The sequence below is a fragment of the Rhodnius prolixus genome, unplaced genomic scaffold (assembly GCF_049639745.1).
Source record: "Rhodnius prolixus isolate KJV_2025 unplaced genomic scaffold, Rpr scaffold_6, whole genome shotgun sequence".
NCBI classification, from domain to species: Eukaryota; Metazoa; Arthropoda; class Insecta; order Hemiptera; family Reduviidae; genus Rhodnius; species Rhodnius prolixus.
This window is the reverse complement of record NW_027411634.1, coordinates 25,579,645-25,606,711: the sequence shown is the minus strand read 5'-3', so window position 1 is coordinate 25,606,711 and position 27,067 is coordinate 25,579,645. Positions and strand designations below refer to the sequence as shown.

Below are 27,067 nucleotides of genomic sequence, written 5' to 3'. Positions count from 1 at the left end.
AACGGGTTTAGTGAATAATATAACATGCTTTGTCACTCAATTATCGAATTATTGAAGACACTATTGGTTCTAAAAGGTCGTTAGTAGTATTGATTGGTTGTACAAAACTTCATCTATTTGTTCAAGTTCCTACAACTAGCAAATGCTTTTATTTTAGATGTGCCGCTTACTTCAGAAGGAAGGGATACACAGCACTTAATAAATTAGTTTTTTTGCTAAGGTTTTCGCATAGTAAAAATTAATTCACTCAAGGTGATTTACACAGAAAGATTTCAACCTATTTCTGTAAGCGAAAAAGAATCTAAAAAAGATGGATTACCATTCTGTCCATTCTCGGAAGATGTTAAGGGTATCCTTTTCAACCTTCTCACTGCAGGCGTCGGACTATATTTTCTTGCTACTAACTAATTTGTCCATCATCAAGCAGTGAGTCTAAAAGAGAAATCTAAGGGCAACCCACATATTGGATTATAAAACGGGAGCCTTCGGCTTTCTAATCCAATGCTCTACCAACTGAGATAGCCCTTCTTCTGTGATTTAACATACAGGATCTGAAATTAGGCATTAGCATTATTTTTTTAAATATCAAGCGGCATTTTATTTGTGATATTTATTATTCGAGATATTTCCGTGTGATTAATAAGCAAATTGAATTTCTATTAAAGACGAAGAAAAGTAAGTAAGAAGTTCATTAAAATAGTAATGGCAAGATTTAGAGACTGTTTTTGCACTACAAAATATTGTCCATTGGGCGGTTTAAAATAACGGAATGTAGATCATTGTTGCTGGTCTGATTGTTAACAATAAATGAAAATTAGATGTTAAAATAGGAACAAAAGGCAATTGGGGATAAGAAAAAATGTTCTATTGAATTCGGATAATGAAATGATGGAAAGAACCAAATCAAGAATTCTCTTATCACTAGGGAACGGATTCGTATGTATTTACATATTTTTTTCTAGGCAATTTACAGACGTTTTTCAACTAGAAGTATTCATACTGACACTTTTTAAGCCGTTTGAGTCTACATTTATTTCACATATTTCCACATATTTGGATGTTATCGCATATTTATACATATTTGATTAAAATAAATAAATATTTCTACATATTTAATCAAAATATGTACATATTTTTTCATATTTTTCATTTTGGGCATATTTTCATAATTGGGAGGTAGTTGACAGGAACTGTGAACCACAGACTGTAGGGCTGTGAATCACAGTGGGCAATGGTTGTTGTAATTTACACAGAATGCTGCTAAACAGTGACGGGCACTTGTTAGTTCTTTGAAGTTGTCTGACGTTGTCTGTTCTTTCAGCTCGTTCGTTGAAGTGTCCAATTCATTTCGTTCGGTCACTTAGTGTATTCTTTTTTGGGTGAAATGCCACGAACATCGGCCTCAAACAAACAACTGGTTGCTAAATATCTTCGCAAGTTTCCAGCAGAACTTTTTCCTGGAAGTAAGGGAGATCTGATCAGATCAAAACTGGTAGAAGTACTGAGCAAGAACAAAGGGTGGGAGACCATCTGCCAGATTTCTGATATTATCAGTGGAACAGAAGTCACCTCAGAACATCGTGTACCCTTTACAACCAACGAGATAACTTCTTTCAGCAAGGCACCTATAACATCTGTAGATGTTGAACGATCTTTTAGTCGTTACAAGTCCTTCTTACGCCCAGATCGTCGTCACTTTACGTTCCAACATTTGAAATTTCATGTGGTTGCAAACAATTTCGAAGATAGAAGTTTTCAAAATTGAAAATTTAACACATCTTTTTATAAATAGTAAAAATGTTCTTTGTTGTATAAATCATTATAACTTGTAAAAACAAATTATTTTGTTCCTAATAAATTATTATAAATTGTAAAAATGTTCTTTTCTTGTATAAATAATTATAACTTGCCCCCCCCCAAAAAAAAATCCATTTTCATAAAAAAAAATGTCCATTTTACTTAAATATTCCAGAAAATATTTTAAGAAAATCACATATTTTCCACATAATTGACGAAAATAAATGCATATTTTAATTAAATATTTGGCATTTTTAAATACATAAAAATCCGTTCCTTACTTATAAGTATTAAACCGTTGACACAATAAATTCTATTTTTACAATAATTTTCAGCGCCATAAAAAAGAGGAATTCGTTAGTTCGTTGAATATGAAACAAATAATAAATGTCAAGTAAAATAAGTTTCGCTTGAAGGTGCAAAAAGGGAATACACGAATCTGATCAAAATGAAGGTATGTATAAACAGAAAAAGTTGAGAGAAATGTACTGCAAAGAATTATCTTAATACTATCTAACATTAATATTACAAACGCATGTACAATAGCATTTTTCAACAGTAACAAGTATAACTCTTGATTGATTAGCACATAAGAATTAAAAATACCTAACGGCTTTTGCACGGTCACTTGTTACAGCCCTTCTATCACAGCGGAAACAAATTTATTAATGCCCAGTTCAGACGTAATGGTGTCATCGTTGAGCCAACACTCGGCAAGAGCTAATATATCACCGTCTAAGTTAGGAACAGATTAAAGGGAAATCTGTTTGGTGAAAAAACTAACGTACTAATTGCTAAACTTAGTTTTACTTTTTTAAAACCAGGAATGTGTTTAATTCATGACTTTTTTTGGTAGAATGTAGCTTCATACGTGGGGGAAAAAAAACATTAGCGCATTCGATAAAGAAAACAAATCGAGAAATGAATCGAGAAGTTTTCACTGTCACTAATACTCAATTGAAAGATGTTTTGTTTATGTTGAAGAGTTGAGAAAACACTTTTAGTCAGTTTACCTGGAAACAGAGCAGCACTTGTACCAGTTAACTTAGATCTTCCAGATTCATTTCAGTTTAAATGCAGCAAATTTAGAGAATTTATTCGTTTATATCTCCACCAGTAACTTTGGCCATTCGCCCCTAGCAGTTATTAAAATCCATCTTCTGTTTATGCGTAGTGAATGTTAAAAATAGATGATGCCTACTTGTTATTTTGTGCCACCTTAAATTGTGAAGGCAACTTTCGAAGAGGATCCATGCAAGGTAAGCTACAACTATTAAAAAATATTGAGCTGCCCGAAACCATTATGGGAACGCTCCTGATAAGATCCCACATAGAGATAAAATTAATTTCGTTTTTGGGCGAATCTTGCCAATATATTTATCAACATTCTATTTGAAATTTAGTCTGCCTTAATTTTTTTGGGATTCTCCGCAACATTTTTTTGCCATTTTTTAGCTAAAGCATCATTCCCTTTCCGTCTATCTTGCTTGACTCTATCTTTCACACATCAGCCAGCCATTATTCTGATAAACCATTTCGCCACTGATGCCTCGGGTAATCTCTCTTATTTAATTCATTGGGCACCCACTCGACCTTATCTTGCGTCTTGATCTTCTCACCATCTCAGTTTTTCGCTTATATTAATGAACTTCCTCACATGAACACATCTACTTCCTCATTATTATTGTTATTATTATTAAATGTTAGTAGTTGTGTATTTGGTACTAAACTAAGTTAAACGAAGCTTTATAAAACAAATGTGTCGTAATATATTTATAATCACATTTGATCTATTTCAAATATCAAAGATCCAAATTTTAGTCTAATACATAATATATCTGTGGGAGGATACAAACAGCTACAACAAATGAGGCCCTATAGACTGCACCAAATAGATCAATTAATCCTAACGTATTGTAAAAATAAAAATTGTAAATTTAGGTTTATCCGTTACAACATTACCAGTTTGTTGAAAAACTGTTGGTGTTTATACCAAAACCTTTTAAAAACAAAAAAGTTGCATAAACTTAATTTGAATTTAAATGACTGAGAATTACTAATCATCTCAAATATGACCAAAAAATTACTTAGTATGGAGTTAAATGTATGATATAGTTTATTTATTATTTCCCTATTTATTATTTTACAAAAACTCTTTTTAGGCAAAAATAATCTAGTGTTTTCTTACTTTAAATAAAAAATTTTAATTGTGGAAAAACCAAAATTTATATATCTGTAATTTGCTTATAATATTTTACATTAACTGACACATAATGTCTGATCTCTAAAGCCGTATTTTTTATAAAAGTGTTTCCTTCCGCAGATATATTAGTGGAAAATCAAAGTGAAGATAGATCCATGGAGATCTGAAACATATCGAATTTAAATATATCTCGAAATATTTGTTCTATATCGGGTTGGTTTACAACCTGAAAGCTAAAAATAAAATTTAACAGATCTGAATTCAGGGTTACTGAATTAAATTTTTTAGTAATAGTTTGATTCACTAATAGAGTGATAGAGGCGTTGGTATCCACAATATGTTTGGAGGATTCCATCAACTGTTAATTTAAAAAATCCAGGAAAATACGTAGTTAGTAAAGAGATGAAATTGAGTTTTACATACATTCTAATGAATGCGTAGTGAAGAATAATTGTCAATCGGCGAGTGGGCGAAAGAAAATGCTGTAGCAATGTATACATTGTTCAGATTCATTAGCATGTACATATTAAACAGTCATATTATAGAACATAAATAACATAAATAAACTTTGTATACATTAAATGGTTTGGAATGAATAATGTTCAATATTTGCTATTATTGACCATTTTATTATTAATTATTTTAACATTTTAAAATTTTTATTGATTTAATCACTCTCAATTTAGTTTACACTTTAACACTTTAAAAACCTAGGTAGATTTTATAAAGTTTCTTTTAACTACTTTTTTCTTTTCTTTTATTAAAAAATATATAGAAGCATAGTATGGTTATCTTATTTACCTGGGTAGGCTTTAGCGGAGGGAATCTCCAATCAAAGTCAAACTTCTCTGAATATCAGAACCATTATCCTGGCAAAGGATTCATGGAAAATGTTAGAAATAACATGTGAAATTTCATCTTGTTTTCCTTAGATCTTTTGGTCGTAATGTTTACTTTTTCCTCACATGAGATAAAAAAAACGAGAATCTACTGAAATATTTGTTAAATTTTCGTGTTTGAAATTAAAGACACTATTTCCGTCGTGAATAATACTGTACACAATTCATTAAGAATTAATTTCCATTTATCAAATAACTAAAAAACATTCATCAACAAAGCAACGGATAAGCCTTGATCGGATCTGTTGAACGAACCTTCTGACAGGAAAATTACCGGATCACTGGGTTAATCACTAAGTGCCTAACCTTTTGTCTGTGATAATAGATAATTTAATGAAGTATTAACTGCATAACAAAAGTTTCTGATTGGAAAGTAACATATCATTCAATCATAACAGTGAGTTAGGTTACAGCAAACCAAACCTTCTAAACCTAAACATCAACTCATCATCATAAATCTAGCGGAACTTCTAACAGAAAAGTTGAAAGATCTTTTTATTTAGGTACTAACTCCCAACGAATCTTCTGTTAGAAATATCCAGATCATCAAGTAAGCTTTTTTCTGTACAGCGTAAAGCCTTGTTTTTTATTTATTTATTATTTTTTTTACAAAGTTAATGCGAGATTTGTAGCCTCAAATTTGCATTGCCTATCTCACAAAAAGGAAAGCTGCAAGATGTTGAAACAACCTCAGCGTTCAGCCGGAGTTTATAAAAGTTGATTATCGGAATATGTCCAAATAATTGAGATGCCATTTTATGGAAAACGATTATAATAAAAGAACGTAAAAATCAATAACTGCAAAAGTTTTTTTAGTTATTTATGTCATTGCATACAAATAGATGCTGAGTAAAGGCAAGTCCCATTTCTCGTTAATCAATATTCTTCAGTCTTTGAATTTTATATGATAAAATATCCCAATATCTATTACTGAAGTGTAGATGAAAAGCTTTTGGGTCAGCTTACCACGAAAATCACTGTGTCAAACAAAATTGTACAGATTGTTCAGGATGTTAAATTTTAAAGACAACATTGACTTCTAAGCGTACCTCCTATAGGAAAGATTGGACTTTTTGGAAACCGATCTTACAAATTTATTATTTATTTATTTATTTATTTATTATTTTTTTTACAAAGTTAATGCGAGATTTGTAGCTTACACATCAAGTTTATAAGTTGCATTGAAAATATAAGAATTCTGCCAATGCTAGTAAAATATTTAATTTTACGAAGCCACCTTTCGCTACTTCTCGTTAAGAGTTAAAATTTCTAAAAGTGAGTTTTACGTAGTTTGTTTATTCCTTTTCTCAGGGGTTTATCTTACAGAGAAATAAGTCTTTCACATTGGCACTTGTTTTCCTTTTGTACCCTATAAGTACTTCAGAAAGGTGACCCTCCTCCTCCTCAGTTTAGCTGAAGAAGTTTTAAAAACCCTAACTTTAAGCTTTGGAATTTTGGCAACTTGCTGGTCAATATAAAAAGGACTACAGAACAATAATAAGAAGCAAAGAATCAAAAGAATTGATTTGCCTGAAAAAGTCATTTTCAATTTTTGAAAAAACTAGAAATAATGAGATAATAAAAAGCACTGAGACAGAAACGTTCAAAGGAATTCTAAAATTGATATTTTGACAAAAACAAAACATAAGAGAGATCTAATCCCAAATTGTTTCCAAGATGGTGATTCAATACTGTAACAAGAGATAATTTTATAGTAAATATAATACTATTTTATTTTAACATAAAATTGATCAATATAAATGTTTTAAAAAATTATTTTTCTTTCTAGGGATATTGTTGTGTTGTAACTTCTGATATTTGTAACTCTTGATATTTTTAACCAAGAAATATTATAGAAAAAACTTATACATCAGGTGACGTAGACAGTAGTTAAACTTTAGAAATATCTTGGGAGAAAGAAATTCCGATCCATTAATCTTGGTAAGTCAGCTGATATATTTTATCAAAAATAATATTAAACATTAAGTATGGCAGATGCAGGATAAGTTACCAATTTAATCATAATGTTTATATCGCACCTGACTTTTGAAGGTTAAAGAATAGTTAGCATCAAATACGAACAAAATACTCGTCAACTTCTACTCGAAATATATATAATATAATATAAGCTGTTCAAGGATTAGCTTCTCGATTATGTATACATATATGTATGTAATTAAGCATGACTCTTCATTAAACATAATCAATAAATAATGAAGAACAAAAAATTGTTAAAATAAGCTACTAAAAGAAACAAAACATTGTCGCTTAAACATTGTATGAATATTAGAACGTGTTCAGTGGTTAGCTCTTCGTGTTTGGAGGATAAAACAAAAAAGAGAGAATTGCGAGGCAATAAAAATTTGCAGACCATTATTTTCTTTTTGTATTTCATTGTAATTTATTAACATGACATATTCCATTTAAATATTTCATACAGCACAAAGAATTAAGAGTTTATAATACTGTACAAAGGGCTAGAGCCACATTGAACCACTTTTATCAAACCGTTAAATTAATTATAAATTTTACAAAAGAAAATATCAAGTTATAAATTAAATACAAAACTTTAATCCTGGTTGGACTTCTGATTAAAACGTAATTTGACTTCAATGTGTCCACTTATAAAAATATAAACAAAATAAATAAATAAACATAAACAAAAACAAAAAAAATACAAAGAAATCAGATTAGTCAATAGCACTAATGATGAAGGAAACAGAATGGAAGAAGATTAGGCCTTCATTCAAAAGGAGATATAAGTTTGGAACGTTTTATCTGAATAGACGTAATCTCCATAAGAACAAGTGGACACAAATGCCTATCGCGAAACTTAGGTTTTGATACGAAGGAAAATGTGAGCGGTTCACTGTAGTTAACCGTTAAATTAACTTAAATAAGCCGTTCACTTATGGATTAACTCCATAAAACAAAAAATGGAAAAATGCGAAGAAATAATGTACATAGTTTTTTGAAATTCCATTTATAATATAATTCAAATAAATTTACTGTAATCATTCAGTGCCTGCTACTGAATTTTAGTTGAATTATTGCAACGATTTACATTAGAGCACGGAGTGTATCAAAATGGGTCGTGAAATAAATTATTTATTATTCAATGACCGTCAAAAATTTGTCTTTTAATCGCGTTAATCACTATTATTTGGAAAATTTATTATAAATGTAAAAAGCTATGCCTGAACCAAGTGCTTTGACACTTAAATTTAAGATATTTCAAAAAGTGAAGTTAATCGATTTGAGCAGTGATCGGCTCATTTAATGCTACCTCCTTAAATTCCGTTATATAAAGCTGAAAGTGGTGTTTTCCACAGTTGTTTGTAATGATCATCCACTCATATTCTTCTCCGCATTCTGATAGACTTTAAGTACATCTATCGCAAGTGATAATTGGTTTGTTAATAAGAAAATCATTCAGGTTTACAATGAAAAGAGTTTTCAAGCCGACGAGCGACTTTCTGGAGTGTAAGTTGACATGTAATGATTCGGTTTAACTGGTAACTAAGGCAGTTTGCTCGAAGGAGGTAGTTTATGGTAGAGTTGGACTTGTCTAATCCACTAGGTAATTTTTAGGAGCTATGCGAGGTTTCACTTTTTCAACTATTGTTGAAAGGGATGAATTTAAATATTGAGGAACATCAAGATTTTGATTATCATTTGATATAGTGCAATTTTTCCTACTTCTTCATTAATTGTAATTGCGTCTAAGGCTTTAAAAGATTTATTCTTTTAAACTGGCAAGCAATAAAAATCACATGAAGTGAAGAGGTTGACTGGACCAGTTCTAGGCAGAAGCAGAAAACGTAAATATACCTGAACAAAGTATTTTGCTCAATATATAAATATTATATAGATACTTCTTCCATTAATTTTACATAACTTTTCTTTCCAAATACATTCTTATATTAATAATTGACATTTTTATATTGCCAATAAATAGGATCTCTGTTTATAGGTGTTTTTTTTCTGTTTCATCTTAGAGATATCAAATTTGCACATTTTTCTAGTAAAATTATAAAATTTAAAAGAAAAATAAAGTTGTTTTTGAGGAATTTCTGGGATTATTGTAAGGTTAAAGCGTCTCACTAAACTGAAATTTTTCACACCAATATCTATTGAATAATTTATATTTTCTTTAATTAGTGGTGTGGATTAACTGATCAACCTGATAACAGAACTTTATAAATAAATTTTAAAAACAAACCTATGCAACCTTTTTCAAAACATTTTAGGAGAAAAAGATATCAGGTGTGCTTATTAAACTTTAAATCGCTCCTCTAGTGTAAATTTGGGCAAAATGAAAGTTTCGTCTAATTTAAGGAAGTACGATGAGAGAAAGTTATATTAGCGTTTCATAAAATATCCATTTTCTTATTCTAGAGATATCATAACATGCACTTTCGGTTAAAATTTCATTTCGATATACTTTCATGATATATTCTTAGCGGACAAAACACCGGCTTTAATTCCTCTTTCAGCAGACAGGATATTTGAATTAAATTCTTAGAGGTTTAAAAGCCGAAGACTCAAACGCATGTGTGTTTTTGTAATGACCCAGATAAATTGGGCAGTTGTCCAAAGTTGTACAAGTGTTTATACAGTTGGAACAAAGATGGCTTGGCTTTCACTTATTCCGCCATCAACCTCCTTGTAACATCATTCAGACCCCTTAAAGAGTTCCTGGCAAGGTTATCTCTATTTTTATGCTTTACCTTGTTCTTTCTAGATCTTTTCCTCCTTCACATACAACTCACTCCTCTCTCTCAATAAGCAGCCACCGGCCAGGAATCAGTTTTCAATTAACTCAAGGAGAAATGAAAGAAGTCGAAGGAATTAATGGGAATCTTCACTAACATGAAGAGTTCCACCAGAACTGCCTCAACAATTATTAGTCACAAATTTTACAGTACAATCTGTCCACGATTATTTGCAGGTCCATTTATTGCAAGTTTGGAATAGAATGCGTCCTTAAAAGAAGGCCATCAAGTCCTACGCAAACCCCTCAAGGCTGCTAAGCAACCTGCCGAGAATAGGTAGCTAAAAAATAAAAAATAATGTGTGTTAAAAATCGTAAGAGTGGTAAAAGGAAACGAATATCAGAAGCAAGCAAAGAAAGACCTGCTCGCCCCAAAACAACTGCGGTATTTAACTCCAGCAAGGGACGGAGGCCCTTAAATTAATCTAAAGTTCTTCACGGACCATATCAGAGCAGCATGTGCAGGTTCCGTCCGAAAAGTTGTATGTACTGAGTCATTGCGAAGGACAAGCGTAGCTTGAGATTTGGCTCTTCAAAGAAAAACAATCCATGCCTTTTTAATATACTGAGAAGTCTCCACCAAACTTTTAAGTTTATGTAAACATACAGGACTGTAAAGGTGTACTTTAACTAGTGGGTGTTACAAATAAACCCTCAGTTGCGGTGTCCTAAGCTTTTTGGCAAAACTTGTAATTAAACTAATGTCTACATGCTATTAATACACTTTGAAATACGTTATTAATGCTATCCAGTTTCATTAAAATCCATCCTCCATCAGAAACCATTTACAATTGTATAACAATTTACAACTGTTCAGCTTAATGCAATACAATATTAAAAAATTGAATTGATACTTCTGCTTGTACAATATAAGTGTATAGTTCGCACTTTATTCATGTTTAAAGTATTTTAATCCTACATTTGAAACTTCATTTAAATTTCTTCTTCATTTAAATACAAACAGATACACACATGAGTAAATAATTAAAACCGAAACGATCAATAAATGCTTTCAGTTTTTTTGACAACTTTTAATTAAAAAGAGTTAGGAATAAGTTAGATAAAATAAAACAGGTCGGGCAAATTAAGAAAGTTGTACTTAATTAAGTTGTGGCTATTTTCATCGATATTTAGTAGAATTGAACTGTTAATACTTCACTCTTTCCACTACGTTTTAATATCCAGTCTAACCTGGTGACAGAAGATTTTCATCACCAGAGGGTTATAGTGTTTGAAATTCATCAATGTTCAAAACTTGACTATATACTATTTGTAACAGAAATTTAAATTTTCAGGTTAATGCATTTGCATTAAATTTTATTTCTGATGCCTTTCGTAATGTTTTGGTTTTAAAATGATTAAAAAATTTCGTTTCATCCAGGTTAGTTATGAATAAGGAAAAGTTGTTTTGTTGTTCAGGTTTTGTTTAATAAATACAAATTGATTTGTGTTCCATTTTTTTTTTTACAACAAAATCAAAAGCGATCAAATCATAGTAGGTACTCAATTATTTACATACATTTCCCAAAAAAATGGACAAATCTTTTTCTTCAGGGGTCCATCAAACAAGTGAACTTTTTCTCTAAAAAAGATTGATATGCTTTTGCTGGGCACTCGAGTCATTTTCTGAAACCATGTTCTTATTTTGGTAACCCTTATTTTATTAACGTATTTTGATTTTGTGCAGTCTCCTGTTAGATAGGGTTCGTCGTCATTTTACTATAGAGTAATCTACTCATATTAACCCTGATTTCTTTATTTTGGCAACCAAATCATCATCTTTTTATCACAAATCGCTTACATCCATTATTGGTATATATTTACCATCGCGCGTTGGCGACCCACATTTTCAGAAAAAATTGCGGAGAGTCTCCAAGGCTCTCAGTTATCGATTGTTCAATACTTGTTGAACGCGAATTTGAAGCACAAGATTACAATCTGCAAAGTTTATCGCGAAAGAAGGGTTTCCTTTTCTTTTCTGGTTTTGGGGAAAAGAGAGAATCATTTGTGTAAAGTTCTTTTTCTTTTTTTTAATTTTCCAACACTTGAAGCAGTTTTTTTTTAATCAGGAGTTTATTAAATAAGTAATAAATTGCAGCAAGGCAAAGATTTCCAGCTTTCAATTAATGCAGGTAATTGTTTTATAATGTATCGAAATCCATATTCAGATGCTTCCTCAGGATGACTTTTTCTACCAATGGCAAGTACACTGACAACCATGGATTTATTTTTTATATCTTCTAGTAAATGGAGAGAAATATAGTAGATCGGCTATTGGTTTCAGAGCGACATGGATTTATACTACATCTACTCATAAAAATCAGCAAAATTTTATAACATTGAAATTTTAAAGAATTAAATATAGTAAAATATCTATTACTTTATACCAAATGTAGCAAGAAACTTTAATATGTATAGATTGATTAAAAACGTACGATATTCTATGAAATGTAGAACAAATTAAGATAAATAGGTTTAGAATTGTGAACATTAATACCTTCACGACTTAATGCGCATGAATAGAAAATAGTTTAAATAGAAAAGCGATTATGTCAAACATATTTCATTTTTGCAATATCTCTAGAAAGAAGGGAGAAAGTTTTATAAAAGAGTAAATGTTGATTCAATACACACACTGGTAAGATTCAGTATTTCAGTGATGAATAGGATCTTATATGTATGGCTGAACGTATAGTATGTGTCTGTATTACAAGAAATATATTTATATATTTTTAGAGAAGGATATTTCCAAGAAGGTGTGTGACAAGGAATCAAAAGAGAAGCTGATAGTTGTATAAAAAGAACAGCAAACACTATGAGAAAAAGATTGAAAGACCCGGCTTTTTATGTATAAGATGTTGCTAACACCAACCCTAGTACATTTCAGCACATAAGAATGTGTGTTTGTGTGAGTAACAGCACAGACTTCAGCGCAACCAACTAATTGAACAAGAGCTCTTTCCTGCGCCTAAACACTTTTAATACTGAAACTACATTTTATACAAGATAAATTTCTTTCTCATTTCTATATCCCCTCTTTTAAGTTTCTATTTATTATTTATATCGAGTGTACAGATGCCCATAGAAGAGAGCTAATCTATAAAATCTCGATAACATTGAAATAACTGATGGAAGACTAGCTACTTTTTCATGTTTCTTCGCGACCTTGTGGGTTTCCCAGAGCTAAATTGCTCTCCTCTGGGCGGGTTATCTGGAATGGTGTGCGAAGAGAAATGGCAAACCAAGGGATTTGGCTGGGACTGCAGGGATTGGCGGAATTAGACACTTTTTTAGAATCTAAATGTATTACTCAAGTTACGAGGGTCGTTTGAAAAGTCCGTGCAAAAATAAAAACTACTTAATTTTTTGGGGTAAACCTTTTTTATTTTTCAACATAGTTTCCTTTTAGGCTTATACACTTCGTCCAACGCTGCTCTAGTTTGTTGATCCCTTCCGAATAATAGGATTTTTCCAAGTCTGAAAAATAGCCATTCGTTTCTGCAATCACCTCCTCGTTTGAATAAAATCTTTTTCCCGCCAGCCATTTCTTCATATTGGGGAACAAATAGTAATCCGAGGGAGCCAAGTCTGGAGAATAGGGGGGATGTGAAACGAGTTGGAACCCTATTTCCATTAATTTTGCGACCACAACTGCTGAGGTGTGAGCTGGTGTATTGTCGTGATGGAAAAGAACTTTTTTGTGGGCCAATCGTGGGCGTTTTTCTTGCAGCTCGGTTTTCAAACGGTCCAATAACGATGAATAATATGCACCTGTAATAGTTTTACCCTTTTCCAGATAGTCGATGAGGATTATTCCTTGCGAATCCCAAAAGACAGTCGCCATAATCTTTCCGGCCGAAGGAACGGTCTTCGCCTTTTTTCGCGCAGATTTCCCCTTGGTAACCCATTGTTTAGATTGTTCTTTGGTCTCAGGAGTGTAGTGATGTATCCATGTTTCATCCACAGTGACGAAACGACGCTTAAAGTCATGCGGATTCTTCTGGAACAGCTGCAAACCGTCCTTGCAACACTTCACACGATTTCGTTTTTGGTCAAGAGTGAGCAATCGCGGCACCCATCTTGCGGATAGCTTTGTCATGTCCAAATGTTGATGCAAAATATTATGTACCCGTTCATTCGAGATGCCCACAGCACTAGCAATCTCACGCACCTTCACTCTTCTGTCATCCATCACCATATCATGGATTTTATCAATGATTTCTGGAGTAGTAACCTCAACAGGGCGTCCAGAACGTTCAGCGTCACTTGTGCCCATATGGCCACTCCGAAAATTTTGAAACCACTTATAAACTGTTCTAATCGAAGGTGCAGAGTCACCATAATGTTTATCAAGCTTCTCTTTAGTCTCCTCAGGCGTTTTGCCTTTCATAAAGTAGTGTTTAATCAACACACGAAATTCTTTTTCGTCCATTTTTTGAAAATCACTCGACTTCCTCGATTCAAACGAATGCCAAACACAAAGAAATAGACCGATCTGGCTGAAACTTGGTGTGTGTTCTTCCAAGAAATGCTACTAACTAAACATAACCTCGATACGCGCCAGTGGTGCTATCTCTCTGACTTTGCACGGACTTTTCAAACGACCCTCGTAGCAGTGCCTCAGACTAAACGTTTGCCCTGAAACTTTTAGCTAGGTATTTCGCTATGTAGCATACCTCTGACAAAAGTGTTTCAGGGTTAAATGAATAATGGTGTTAGGCTTTCCATAATGTTATTCGTAATATTAATAAGTATAAAGAAAATAGGTCCTTATCCTGGAAACACTGAATAATGTTTCGTATTAACGGATCTTAGATTTATTTCGAAAATAGTATCAATTTTCAACATTCTGCGATTTTTAGTTCCAGCGCTCACTCTAGTCAGCACTAAGAGAACGTAAAAATGCTTGACAAATTTAAAAAGTTTTAACATAAAGTTATAAATTGACAAGTTTACTAGTTAAAAATAAACTTAATGTATTCACTGATCCATTATTACTCTAAATTTAATGAAAGAAGATAAACATTCAATCACAGTTTTATGCACTACTCTAGCACCTAACTGGTAGTTTTTATTTTTACATTTATCACAGACAGAAATTAAATTGTTTCTTAAATTCAGTAATTAATAATTACCACTTTAAATGTAAAATAATAAATTATCACCTTTTCAGTATTATTTGAAATTTTAGGGAGCTTAGTTCTGTATCCCATGAGAAACCTCCTTATATTCTGATGGTCTAACATCACGATGCGAAGACTACTTTCACACGCGAATGATGAATATTTTTCTGAAAATACTCCTCCTAAAAATAAATAAATAGATAACTAATAAATAAATTATTTATAGTCAACAAACAGCAAGATGATCTTACAATACAATTTATTGACAGAATTAAATTGGTTATTCACCTCTGAAAACATAGTTTTTCGAGCTTAAGTGGATAATGCCTTCCAAAAGTTATACAGAAGTACCCATGGAGTACAATTAACATCAATGTAATTTGTAAAAAAATAAAATATATCTTGAACTATTAGTAATTTCTTTCTCGTAACTTTGGAAGAAGAAGATTTTCTATTATCTTCCCACAATATCTTCATCTATTAATTTTAGTCAATAAAGAATTTATTTCAGTGGGAGAATTTCCAAAATATATAGTTTTGATAAAACTCCATGAGACATGATATATATTTGTCGAATATTCCTTTCTCATTCTGTTTTTAAACTATACTTGTGCAGTGTAATGGGCCGTAGTAAAGAGAAACGAAATAAATGAATTTAAAAAAATAATTAACAGTTCTCTTAAAAATTGTGGTGTATAATAATGGTGATAAGTTCTGATCCTCCAAGCGTTAAAAGCATTTTGTTAATGTTCGCTTGGCAACTAGAGTTGATTTTTAATTCTGTAAATAAACGATACAATTTAAAAGAAATTGGAGCTCCCCAAGATATTTATTTTTACCAGTAAAGTCACTGGAAACGATGGCCAACTTGTTCTATTAAATTAGAACCCAATAAAATTGTTATAAAAAGGTAGAATTTTATTCTTCATAAAAGTTCAACATGGATTTTATAAAAATTGAAATTTCTTGGTGTTTATATCTATGTAGTAGTTGCTGCCAACAGTTTATTGAAAATTGAATTAAATAAAAAGCAATTACTAAGAGTTAGTAGTAACATCATTTGAAATATGTTTCTTACATGGGATGTATATTTTCTGAGTTTCACTTAATCAAAATTCAATTTTACACTTGTAACAGCAGTGTTGCTAAAAAATATTTCTGCTCTTATATAACAGCGTCATGTTCTTGTAAAACTGTTTTTCGAACGTTAGATTTTACTCTTTCATTTTACTATTATTTAATAAGCATTTTCGATACTCCGGTTTTTTTTTTTTAAAGTGAGCTTATTTAATACTTTTTAGCCAGTCTTTCTTTTACGTGTTAATAAGTTTTTAATATTGTTTTGATAGAAAGTTTTTTATATCAGCAGAGGCGGATTTAGAATTAGGTGCTACGGACGAGCGCCCGGAATCTCATTTTCAAAAAAATAAATTCGAAATTGAAGTAATATATTATATTTGAATAAATTAAGATTTGATTAAATCTCTATGTTCTAGACTCGTATGCATCAATAGCATATCGTATTAATTACTAACTTATCATGAGCGCTTGTTAAAATATTATGAATAATCTATAAATTTTCCAAAATATAGTTTATAGTATGTTTTGGGCGCAACTTGGTTCATACGGAATGAACATATTCTCTAGGAGCTGGAAGTATTCACACTAAAACAGGAAAATACATATTTCTAGAGAACCTAGATGTTAATGAGGTTGGACACCATCGTCCGAAGACCGAAGACGGCTAAAACCTTAACACCATATGACTTACTTCCAAACTAAACAAAGACCAATTGATAATACAGTTAAAACTTTTTGCATTGCTTTGTTGTTTTTATTATAATACTAATTATTATTATAACTTATTTTGTAGGGCGGAAATAACTAGCAGGAAAAATTGTTCCTATTTTTTTTTTAAATTACCCTTAACAGGAAATATCACTTAATTATATTATATTATATTAATAAGAGTTTAATTATCTTAAATTGCATCAAATATGTCAGTATAACTTAGGTCACAATTGAGTTTGCAGCGTAATATAGCTTTTACTATTGATTCAGACAATCCACCACATTCATCAGACTAAATGTTTATTATTAAGAATACCCTTTATCAGGGGCAGACCTGCCTGCCAGGGTGAAAATGTTATCTATTATTTATATTTTATGGTTTTCTATTTTTTCGGCGTACTTAATTTGGTACTTTTTAAATAACCGGATGAAAAATACATCGGGTAAAACGCCGTAACCGTACCCTGAAAACGAGACAAACTGATTAAAACGGGACATTTGGTAAGCCTAAATATAGGGCTATAAGGTTTACAGAAAAAAAAATAAATAAATAAATTAAAACATCAGTTTATATTATGGATGTAAGTAAAGTAAAGTAAAGTAATCGCCTATTTTTTCAGGCGGGGCTTAACGTCCAACTACCATTTACTAGGTGACGTGGACGGAGGCAACTAGCAAACGTACTTTACTATTTCTCATTTAACCATTAAATAAAATCCAAGGCCAAGACCGGGAATCGAACCCAGTACCACAATGCATATTAGCTTTGCAGGTCTCGCCTCTTAACCCGCTCGGCTACCGTGGCGCCTATATTATGGATGTTACGAACAAAAAAGAAAGTTAAAAATAGATCTGTTTTTGAGAACTGATTGAACAAAGATATTTTGTCCTAAACCTTATTACCGGATTTATTTGATATACACTTTTTCGTACTTGAAAAAAACATGGATTACAGTAACTACTAATTCTGATTGTTCAATGACTTAGATATAAAATTAAATTACGCTACATCAATTATAACTGTCACAGCTTTTTTTTTTCAATTTTCATTAAGAACTTTGAATCTAATCCCAGTGTCAACTCCACTTACAACATGGACATCTTGATAAAACAATTAATTAAAACTTTTCTTAGCTAAGTAAACTTCTTTACTTCCTTTGCAAGGAGTAATTACTTCGAAATTATTTCTGTTAAAAGCGCAAGAATGGAGGAAAAAGAAATTATCTGACAATTAAGAAGATTCACCTAGTGCTAATTATAATATTTTAAAAGTGTTACAGTAGACAGTTTTTAAAACTGTTTCCATCTTGCTTTATTGTTCTCTCTACAGTTGCTCGGTGAAGGACACCAAAAATAAATCTAAAGAGTGATTTTTGAAAAGAACTTCGTCAACAGTTTCTTAAAACCTTGGAAGGTAGTTTTAAATTAACATTTTTTGGAATACTTGATGCAATTTTTGGGGTTTGACATTCCTGTAATTAGTTTACAATTATTTAATTTAAAAAGGAAAAGTGTAGAAGAATATTATAATTAGCGATATTCCCTCTTAGGTCTTTACTTATTTGCCAGTTTATTTCTAGGATTGGATCATGTTTGGATGCCCAGCACTGCAAAGATAACTAATTTTACTATATTATTCATGGCTGTTTAAAGTATGAACTGTTTAAGGGAATTTGCTTTTGTAAGCCATTTCCTAATAAAGTATTTTCTAAAATATGGCATTCGAATGCCGGTAACTTAAAACAAACAACTTTGAAATCAATTTTAAATCTGGTACGAGCAGATTCCCAGTCTTGCAGCTACAAGACTAAAAAGTAAAGTAGTGATTATTTTTTCAGGCTAGCTTTATGTCCAACTACCAATTAGGTGTAATGGACAGCGGCGATTAGCAAACATACTTTATAAAATGTTTCATATTAACCATAAAGTAAAATCCAATATCACAATAGATTTTACCTTGAAGGGCCTTGCCTCTAACCGATCGGCTATCGCGGCCCTAGCAAAAAGACTAACTAATTTTATATGAATGATTATCTTGTTTCTTTCCTATTAGCAAGTATACATGTTTCGCATTGATACTAACAATACTTTGCAAGTTTTTTACTTATGAAAAATGAGACCTCTTAGAGTAGCGGTTCTCAACCTGTGGGTCGCGACCCCAGCGGGGGTCGAACGACTGAAACACAGGGGTCGCCTAAAGCTATGGGAAAATACATATTACCGATGGCTTTAGCTGCTGAGAAGCCGCGCTACCGTCTGCAGCAGCCCTATTCAGCTGGAACGCACGCCTTTATGGCCGATAATGTTATTTATTGGAATTAGCAATAAATATTTCTCAATATACAGGGTGTCCCTAGCTATATGGATAACGACTTTTTCTCGGAACCTAAGATATCTAGAAAAAAACTAAAAAATACGTGTTCCCTTAGTTTTTTGTTAGAAATCCAAATTTAATTTGTAAATTTTTTTCGGTACTTCCAGAAGCGAGATACAGGCACTAACTTCATTTTTTTAAAATGAGGAGGTGTGGTTTTTATTTAAGAAATGATTCCTCTATTTTTTTAAAGAAAAATTTACTTGAACGGTTTTTTTCTGTGAGCGATATTTTACAAGTTATGAATGAAAACACGATTCTTATAAGAAATTTCAAAATGATAATATTTAACGGTTTTTTGATTGAATAAGAAGAAAAGTACTATTTTATTATAAATTTTACTCCCCATTAATATTACAGATCATGCTCGAAATGGCCTCCACCGTTAGAGATGCATAGACATGCTCTTTCCTGTCAATTGTCCCTTACTGCCAAAGAAATAGATTCGAATTTAACCGAGTTACAGGCATCTATTATTCTTTGCTTTAGTTCATCTACAGATGCAATCCCGGCTTGATTCTGATAAACTCAAATTGTCAACATCAAATCAAATTTGTAGCAATGAGAGTACATAATGCATATCAGGTATTTACATTCCGAATCATAACTGTAGCAAAATTACAGTTAAGAATTAGCCACCAAAATTATGTTTTGGTTTGGGGTCACCGCAACATGAGGAACTGTATTGCGGGGTCACGACATTAGAAAGGTTGAGAACCACTGTCTTAGAGTGTAAAACCCAATGAACCTCCAATGCGTCTTATGTGATCATCCTAAACGAGGCTACATTAAAATTATTATAGACAATACAAACATTTCAATTTAATCCCTAACCTAGTTCAAATGTTCCAATAATATATTTTGTAAAAACTAAAAAAAAAGTTTGAATAATTTCAAAAAGGGATGATATTTATTTTTTTCCAAAATTAGGCTTTTTCAAGCATGCTTACTATCCAGCTTTATGATTTGCTAAGTTTTCAAGAGGCAGGAGTTTTGAGCTTCTTGAATACGAAAAATGATTTCAGCAATTTAGATAAATAAATATATATAATCAAAATTTCCTAATATCGAAAAAGTGAATGAAGCAAAAGTTCATATACCTTTTTTGTTTGCATGCTAACTGTCAAATGTTTCAGGTAAAATCCTTTCAAGAAATTGCAATTTTTGCAAATTCGCTGATTTTCTCATAAAACAGCTCAGATTCTTCTCATTTTTAGACACAATTAGTACCTACACAAAAAGAACATATTATTTTACTTATCAGCAATATTGTTGTCAAAAAATTAACTTTTGACATTTGTGGGATTGGGGTTAAATTTGTTCTTAAGGTTGCTCTAAAAGTGATATTTTAAAATAACTATGCTTTTATTCACTTACAATTCGGAGAACAATTAAATTTATATTTAATTGTTAATAAGAAGTGGAGCTTGTACATGAAATGCTACGCCATTTTCACGATTCTACGAAAGACGCTGCACTGATTTTCCATTAAGTTTGACGCAAATAGTACGCTTGGCAATATAAATCTTTACTTTTATTAGAAACGTTTTCAAGAAAAAAAGTTTTAAGAAGCTTACACAAGGCTTCTTAAAAGAGACTTCATTTTTCCACTACAACATTAAATCAGCTCAATCTAAAAATCTGCAACATCAAATACCGTTTTAATATATTTAATTTTAAAGTTAGTTTAAATTGATAAATAACTCAGCAGTTTACTCATTGGTAGAAGGTCATATGGTTAAGTCAAATGTTACAATGTCAAAATGCAAGTTTTCTTTAGATTTTTCAAATAAATGAGCCTCTATTTACATTTATGAAACCAATGAACTTTATGTACTTTTTTTTCGAAACTTACGCACAGCATTAGGCTGACTTTGAAACGAGTCCCTTTTTACAATAGCTTTCCACTAAGGATGAACAGTACGATACTAGTCCCACTGTTTTATACAGGGTGTTCACCTTAAGACTACCGTTACTTCGGGAGGCGATTCTGGGCATCATTTGCAACAAAAAATTCCATATAAACTATGGCTCGATTCGGCTCCGTTTTATAGATATTTTTAATTTTATGTTTTTTCAAGGTACCACTACTTTTTAGCAAACAATTGCCTACATTTCTCAAACTATTAAAGCTACAGCAATTTCAATTAGCTCATTAGAAAGAAGGTTAAATTTCCTTTTTAAATAAGCTAATTTATATTCCAAAATAATAATATCAAGTATTTCACTTTGTGGCCCAAACATAAGAAATAGCAAGTTTCTAATTTTTTCCAAAAACTTTGACTTCAATTTTCTCAAAAATATTATATATGTAAAAAACGTGCACTATTCATGAAAAACATCTACATACAATCACCTTTCGAAAGGTATACAATGCATGGGGTTATTTTAAAAATTGATGCAGAAATCTGTGATTAATTGCAAAAAAAGTAGGCCTCAAAACAGCGTCGGCATTATGAAAGGAATTCACCTACCATAAGAATATAACTGATCAGAATCATCAAATCCAGTACGATTTCTTGCGAACGTGTGAAAGGATTTTCGTTTAACGAGTTTAGATCTGTGTGCTATTCTTTTGCTGAGCCCCTGTATATATATATATTACTTTATTGTTACGCATCCTTTTCGGAACTATTATAACTAACATGAAAAGGCCTAGAAAAGGAGTCAATAGAGTACCAAAATAAAAGCCAATAGAGAACAAAAAATATTTTAAACAAATGAAGGGAAAAAATTCTAATTCCATTCACAGCGAAATCAAAAATTTCTCGTCATAATTCTCTTCAAATAGCGTAAAAAATGAACTCTTAAAAATAAAAACAAAGTTAACATCAGCTATTTAGAGCGATATAGCTATCTATGTTTCTCGCCAGCTTTTACATAATATTGCATGTGAGCAGTCTGTCAGACTGTGTACAGGGCTTGTACAAGCGAGATTTGGATGCACATTATTTATCCAGTAAGCATACTAAAGCTTCTCGTCTATCACCATAAGCAATGTGGTCCCTCGTCTAGTTCATGCCATTCAACTATTTCTTCATTCCCATCATGTCGTCTACTTGCTCGCAAACTATACTTTATTCATGGATATTTTTTTTTTTTTTATGGTTGCTATAGCAATTACTTTCAATGTGCATCAATTTCGATATTTTCAATGAATTGGGGTTTTGTTTTTTTGCTTTCATTGGCAATACATTATCAAACATTTGAAAATTAATACCGACAAACTGAAGTGTTTTAAAGAGTTTTAATGTAATTTGAGAAAAATAAGTGAAGCCCTCATAAGACCTCAAAAAAAGTTGTAACATAACAATCCATAAGGTTGTCAATTCTTCTTTGAAGTTGAAGAAAATATGTCTAATTACCATTAAACGTTTTTTATTTGGAACAACGCTGAACCTCTCTTGCCAGGAAAATCTAATGACCCTTGACTTCTCTTAATAGTGTGGAGTTGAATTTGTTTTATTTACTGGAATGAGATAGTAAAATCCATTGCCCGTTCACACTAGTGTGAGGTATAATGACTTATCTAATAGGATCAAAATTGAGAATTCATTTAAATATATAATTGTAAGTGAAATTAATTTACAGAAATATCGTTCTCTTGTGGTCGTCTGAAGCAAAAAGCCTCATACAATGAAGAAGATTAAAATTTAACTTAGAGAAACTTCATTCTTCATGTTCTGCTTTTTAATTTTAAAATAAATTTTTCAAATAACACTTTTTTAATAAAATATAATTTTTTTTTTTTAATTTAAAAAAATTCTGGATGGTGGGTTTTTTTTATCATAAAGGCACAGGCGTATTTTTCTATTCTTTGATCTAACATGTTAGCATGTATATTTTATTTAAATTAACCTTTTATGAAATAAATAATAATTATTTTTGTATTTAAATTCCACACTAGTCACTTCAAAGCTTTGTATACAAAACACCCCAGGCTAACCACCCAACAATTTGCCTATCCTCAATACTCTCACTTACAGTAGGGCAAATTGAAGCCCTTAAGTGGTAGTATATGGTGTATGGAACTTTTTGGTTGGCCCTCAAAGAAGCTCTCTTGGGCATATTTACACAGTAAGATAAGTTACAAAATCGTCAACAGTTCCAGTAAACAGATTTTAATGTTGCGGAATTTTGGCCTCCGATTAGATGGTAATTAATATTATAGGAGAAATAGAAACAGGTACTTTTTGCCTTTTAAAATTACTCAAAAGAGAAATGAAATTTTAATCATTCCCTAAAAACTCATAAAGTGATTTTTTTAAAAATTAAATTTGACTTAGTAGATTAACATGAAATTTAATGAAAAATTGTTAGATCTGATTTTGGCAAAATTGAAAAAGTCAATGAAGGAATTTCTTAACTTCATTTCTTAATGTTCACAATAATCTATTAATCAACCTATCTCAATCTGACCGCACAAGCTCTACCTACAACTAGCCATCCCGGCAATCCTCCAAGTTGCTTGAAACAACCTTGGCTACGCACCCAACTAAACTATTAGCTCTCAAAACATATCCAGAGAGTCCCAGCAATTGTTGGTTTTTTTTTTTTCGACGCGTTTTTCTGATTTTGACACCGAGTCCTAGAGGAATTACAATCAGTAAGTTACTTTTACTGTATTTACATTAGGTTTGCAAAAAAGGGGTTTAAAATGAAATTTATATCATTCAAATAATCTTACAATATCTCATTCAAACGTATTCAATAAGATCCAGGTCATGATCTGGAATCGAACACAGTTTCTAACCGTTCAGCTAATGTGACTCAAAACTTGACTAGTCATGATTCATCAGAAGGTAACAAATAAAAATCGAAGGCCTGGACGATTACAATTTCTCTAATACGAATGATAAGGGCCGTGTGTTTACTGAAATATTTTTGAAAAAAAAATGGAGGCAAAATTTTCATGAATTTAGAAGGTTACATTCAGAGTCGTTAGAAAGTTATGAAAATGTCTGTCATCATTCCTTTTGCAAACCTTTTCCGTAGTTAAAGAGAATCAGAACACTCTCTCGAGTCATACAACTCAATTAGCTGAGTCTCTTTAACTTGAACATACTACTTGTCTCTTAGACTGCCAAAAGTTAGTAAGGCAATGTTCTAATTAAAGTTAAACTCCAGACAGTATTGCTTTAAAATTATTCTTTTGGAAAATTGTTATCACAACTTTTATTAACTTTTACTTCATCCATAATTTTGGAAAATCTTAATGAAACAAAATCAGCTCAAATCAAACACTATAAATATCATCATTTCAACGATTTAACTACACAAACTTTACATCAACCTGTTTGCACCCCATCTCAAATGGCCCTTAATCGAAGTTTCCTCGCAAACAATTTTCAAATAAAAATTTTAGATCTACATCAATAAATCAGGATATAAAGTTTAATCTTTATTTCGGTGAGTTCGCTATGTTACGTGTCTCCTGATGGGATCAAATAGAAATATAGTAACCAAACCCATATATCGTACAATAAGAGGACACTATTTTAACTGTGTGACACTATACTGGATAATATCGCTGATTTTACCAAATAGTAGCACGCAAGAGTTTCTTCTATACTGGCCGTATTTTGAATAATCTATTTAGTGTAGAGAATTTAACTTCAACTATATTTTTACCAGACACTTCTATTGCTGTGACTTAACAAGGGTGATAAGAGCAGCGAAATAATTTTGCTATCAAAAATAATTCTGCTTCCAGTTCTAGAATCGTTCTAACCACTAAACAAGTTCCACTTACCTCTAACAGAAAAAGAACTAGGTCTGCCAGCAATATTGTATGAATCTTTGAAATTCGAATTCTGCATGTATTATTTTTAAAGCCTTGAAGATTTTGTACAGCTACAAAGGAAGTGAAACGTATTACTCGGCACTCCTAATGGGTTACCCAGCTGGACGTTTTACTCTAAATTATCAGAAGTAAATTAAACATGTTTCATTACTATACGAGGGTCGTTTGAAAAGTCCGTGCAAAGTCAGAGAGATAGCACTACTGGCGCGTGTCGAGGCTATGTTTAGTTAGTAGCATCTCTTGGAAGAACACACACCAAGTTTCAGTCAGATCGGTCTATTTCTTTGTGTTTGGCATTCGTTTGAATCGAGGAAGTCGAGTGATTTTCAAAAAATGGACGAAAAAGAATTTCGTGTGTTGATTAAACACTACTTTATGAAAGGCAAAACGCCTCAGGAGACTAAAGAGAAGCTTGATAAATATTATGGTGACTCTGCACCTTCGATTAGAACAGTTTATAAGTGGTTTCAAAAGTTTCGGAGTGGCCATATGGGCCCAAGTGACGCTGAACGTTCTGGACGCCTGTTGAGGTTACTACTCCAGAAATCATTGATAAAATCCATGATATGGTGATGGATGACAGAAGAGTGAAGGTGCGTGAGATTGCTAGTGCTGTGGGCATCTCGAATGAACGGGTACATAATATTTTGCATCAACATTTGGACATGACAAAGCTATCCGCAAGATGGGTGCCGCGATTGCTCACGCTTGACCAAAAACGAAATCGTGTGAAGTGTTGCAAGGACGGTTTGCAGCTGTTCCAGAAGAATCCGCAGGACTTTAAGCGTCGTTTCGTCACTGTGGATGAAACATGGATACATCACTACACTCCTGAGACCAAAGAACAATCTAAACAATGGGTTACCAATGGGGAATCTGCGCCAAAAAAGGCGAAGACCGTTCCTTCGGCCGGAAAGATTATGGCGACTGTCTTTTGGGATTCGCAAGGAATAATCCTCATCGACTATCTGGAAAAGGGTAAAACTATTACAGGTGCATATTATTCATCGTTATTGGACTGTTTGAAAACCGAGCTGCAAGAAAAACGCCCACGATTGGCCCACAAAAAAGTCCTTTTCCATCACGACAACGCACCAGCTCACACCTCAGCAGTTGTGGTCACAAAATTAATGGAAATAGGGTTCCAACTCGTTTCACATCCCCCCTATTCTCCAGACTTGGCTCCCTCGACTACTATTTGTTCCCCAATATGAAGAAATGGCTGGCGGGAAAAAGATTTTATTCAAACGAGGAGGTGATTGCAGAAACGAATGGCTATTTTTCAGACTTGGACAAATCCTATTATTCGGAAGGGATCAACAAACTAGAGCAGCGTTGGACGAAGTGTATAAGCCTAAAAGGAGACTATGTAGAAAAATAAAAAAGGTTTACCCCAAAAAATTAAGTAGTTTTTATTTTTGCACGGACTTTTCAAACGACCCTCGTAATTAGTAGTCCTGTCACATGAAACAGCAAAGGAAGGACCTTCATTGAAAACAATGACTCCTCAGCACATTATTCCTGTATCCTATCGACGTTGTAGAACAGAGGTGGAGCAGTGGATTTTGAAAGAACATCAGAAACGGTGGAGATCCCCAGCTGACTGCCGCCAGGCTAAGGAAATCCTTATCCTGTCAAAAACGGATATGGTTGGTTTTAGCAGGTCCCGGATCCGCCAGTTGGTTCAGGTGTTGAGTGGAAATGCGAATTTAGCGTATCATCTTTTCAAATGCGGCCTTACCCAGTCGCCAATTTGCGCTGGCTGTGGTGAGTCCGATGAAACTGTGCGGCACTTTTTTGAGGTGTGTCCAGTTTATTTTAAATCTAGATTCCTCGTCTTCGGTAGGGTAAACGTTTCCCTACCGGAAATTGTGGTATCTGGTAATCTTAACGATCTTTCTAGGTTTATTCAGTGCACTGGGCGATTGAGTCGCCATGCTCCCTAGTGTCCTGTTACTACTTTATTAGTTTATTATATTAGCATCTGGCAACCTTTAGCCGGATTTGTTGTTCTAAAGCCCCGGTATCTCTTATGAGATAAGGGGAATAATGGGAATTTGGATTGCCTGCGTTTCTTCCCCTTTCTGGTGGAACCTCCCGTTTAAAGCAATCTAATCTAGTAGCCCTGTCAAAGATTCTTAATAAACTAGGGTAACGAATGAAATTAATTAACCCTACACTAAAATCTTTCATATACTTTTTTCGGTTTTTTACTTTTTATGCCCAACCACTGACTGATCAGAGGTCGCGGTTGGGGCTAATCTGGACACATTAAAAAAACAAAGAAATAAAAATAAAAACAA

The 27,067-nt window shown here is 32.4% G+C and overlaps 1 protein-coding gene and 1 long non-coding RNA gene across 14 annotated transcripts in view; one reads left to right on the top strand and one right to left on the bottom strand.

Annotated features, from left to right (window-relative positions):
* Positions 1–27,067, bottom strand: part of LOC141461484 (neuronal acetylcholine receptor subunit alpha-3-like) — a 200,028-nt gene that overhangs the window by 24,606 nt on the left and 148,355 nt on the right. For 3 of the 12 annotated variants that reach the window (XM_074142632.1, XM_074142630.1, XM_074142633.1), the window contains exons 4-8: positions 20,339–20,602; positions 20,062–20,191; positions 14,839–14,978; positions 4,802–4,990; positions 320–551 (exon numbers count right to left, since the gene is read on the bottom strand). The exons of 2 other annotated variants lie outside the window; for them this stretch is intronic. The gene's annotated coding sequence lies outside the window, so the exon portion shown is untranslated. Of the gene's footprint in view, positions 1–319; positions 552–4,801; positions 4,991–14,838; positions 14,979–20,061; positions 20,192–20,338; positions 20,603–22,326; positions 22,462–22,550; positions 22,687–27,067 lie in introns of those variants that run through there. 7 more of the 12 variants (XM_074142636.1, XM_074142640.1, XM_074142638.1 and 4 more) reach the window with 6 other exon arrangements.
* Positions 4,928–27,067, top strand: part of LOC141461488 (uncharacterized) — a 37,155-nt gene continuing 15,015 nt past the window's right edge. The window contains exons 1-3 of one of the 2 annotated variants that reach the window (XR_012462943.1): positions 4,928–5,449; positions 6,689–6,840; positions 9,851–10,489. This is a non-coding gene — a long non-coding RNA (uncharacterized lncRNA). Of the gene's footprint in view, positions 5,450–6,688; positions 6,841–9,850; positions 10,490–27,067 lie in introns of those variants that run through there. The other variant, XR_012462942.1, reaches the window with a different exon arrangement.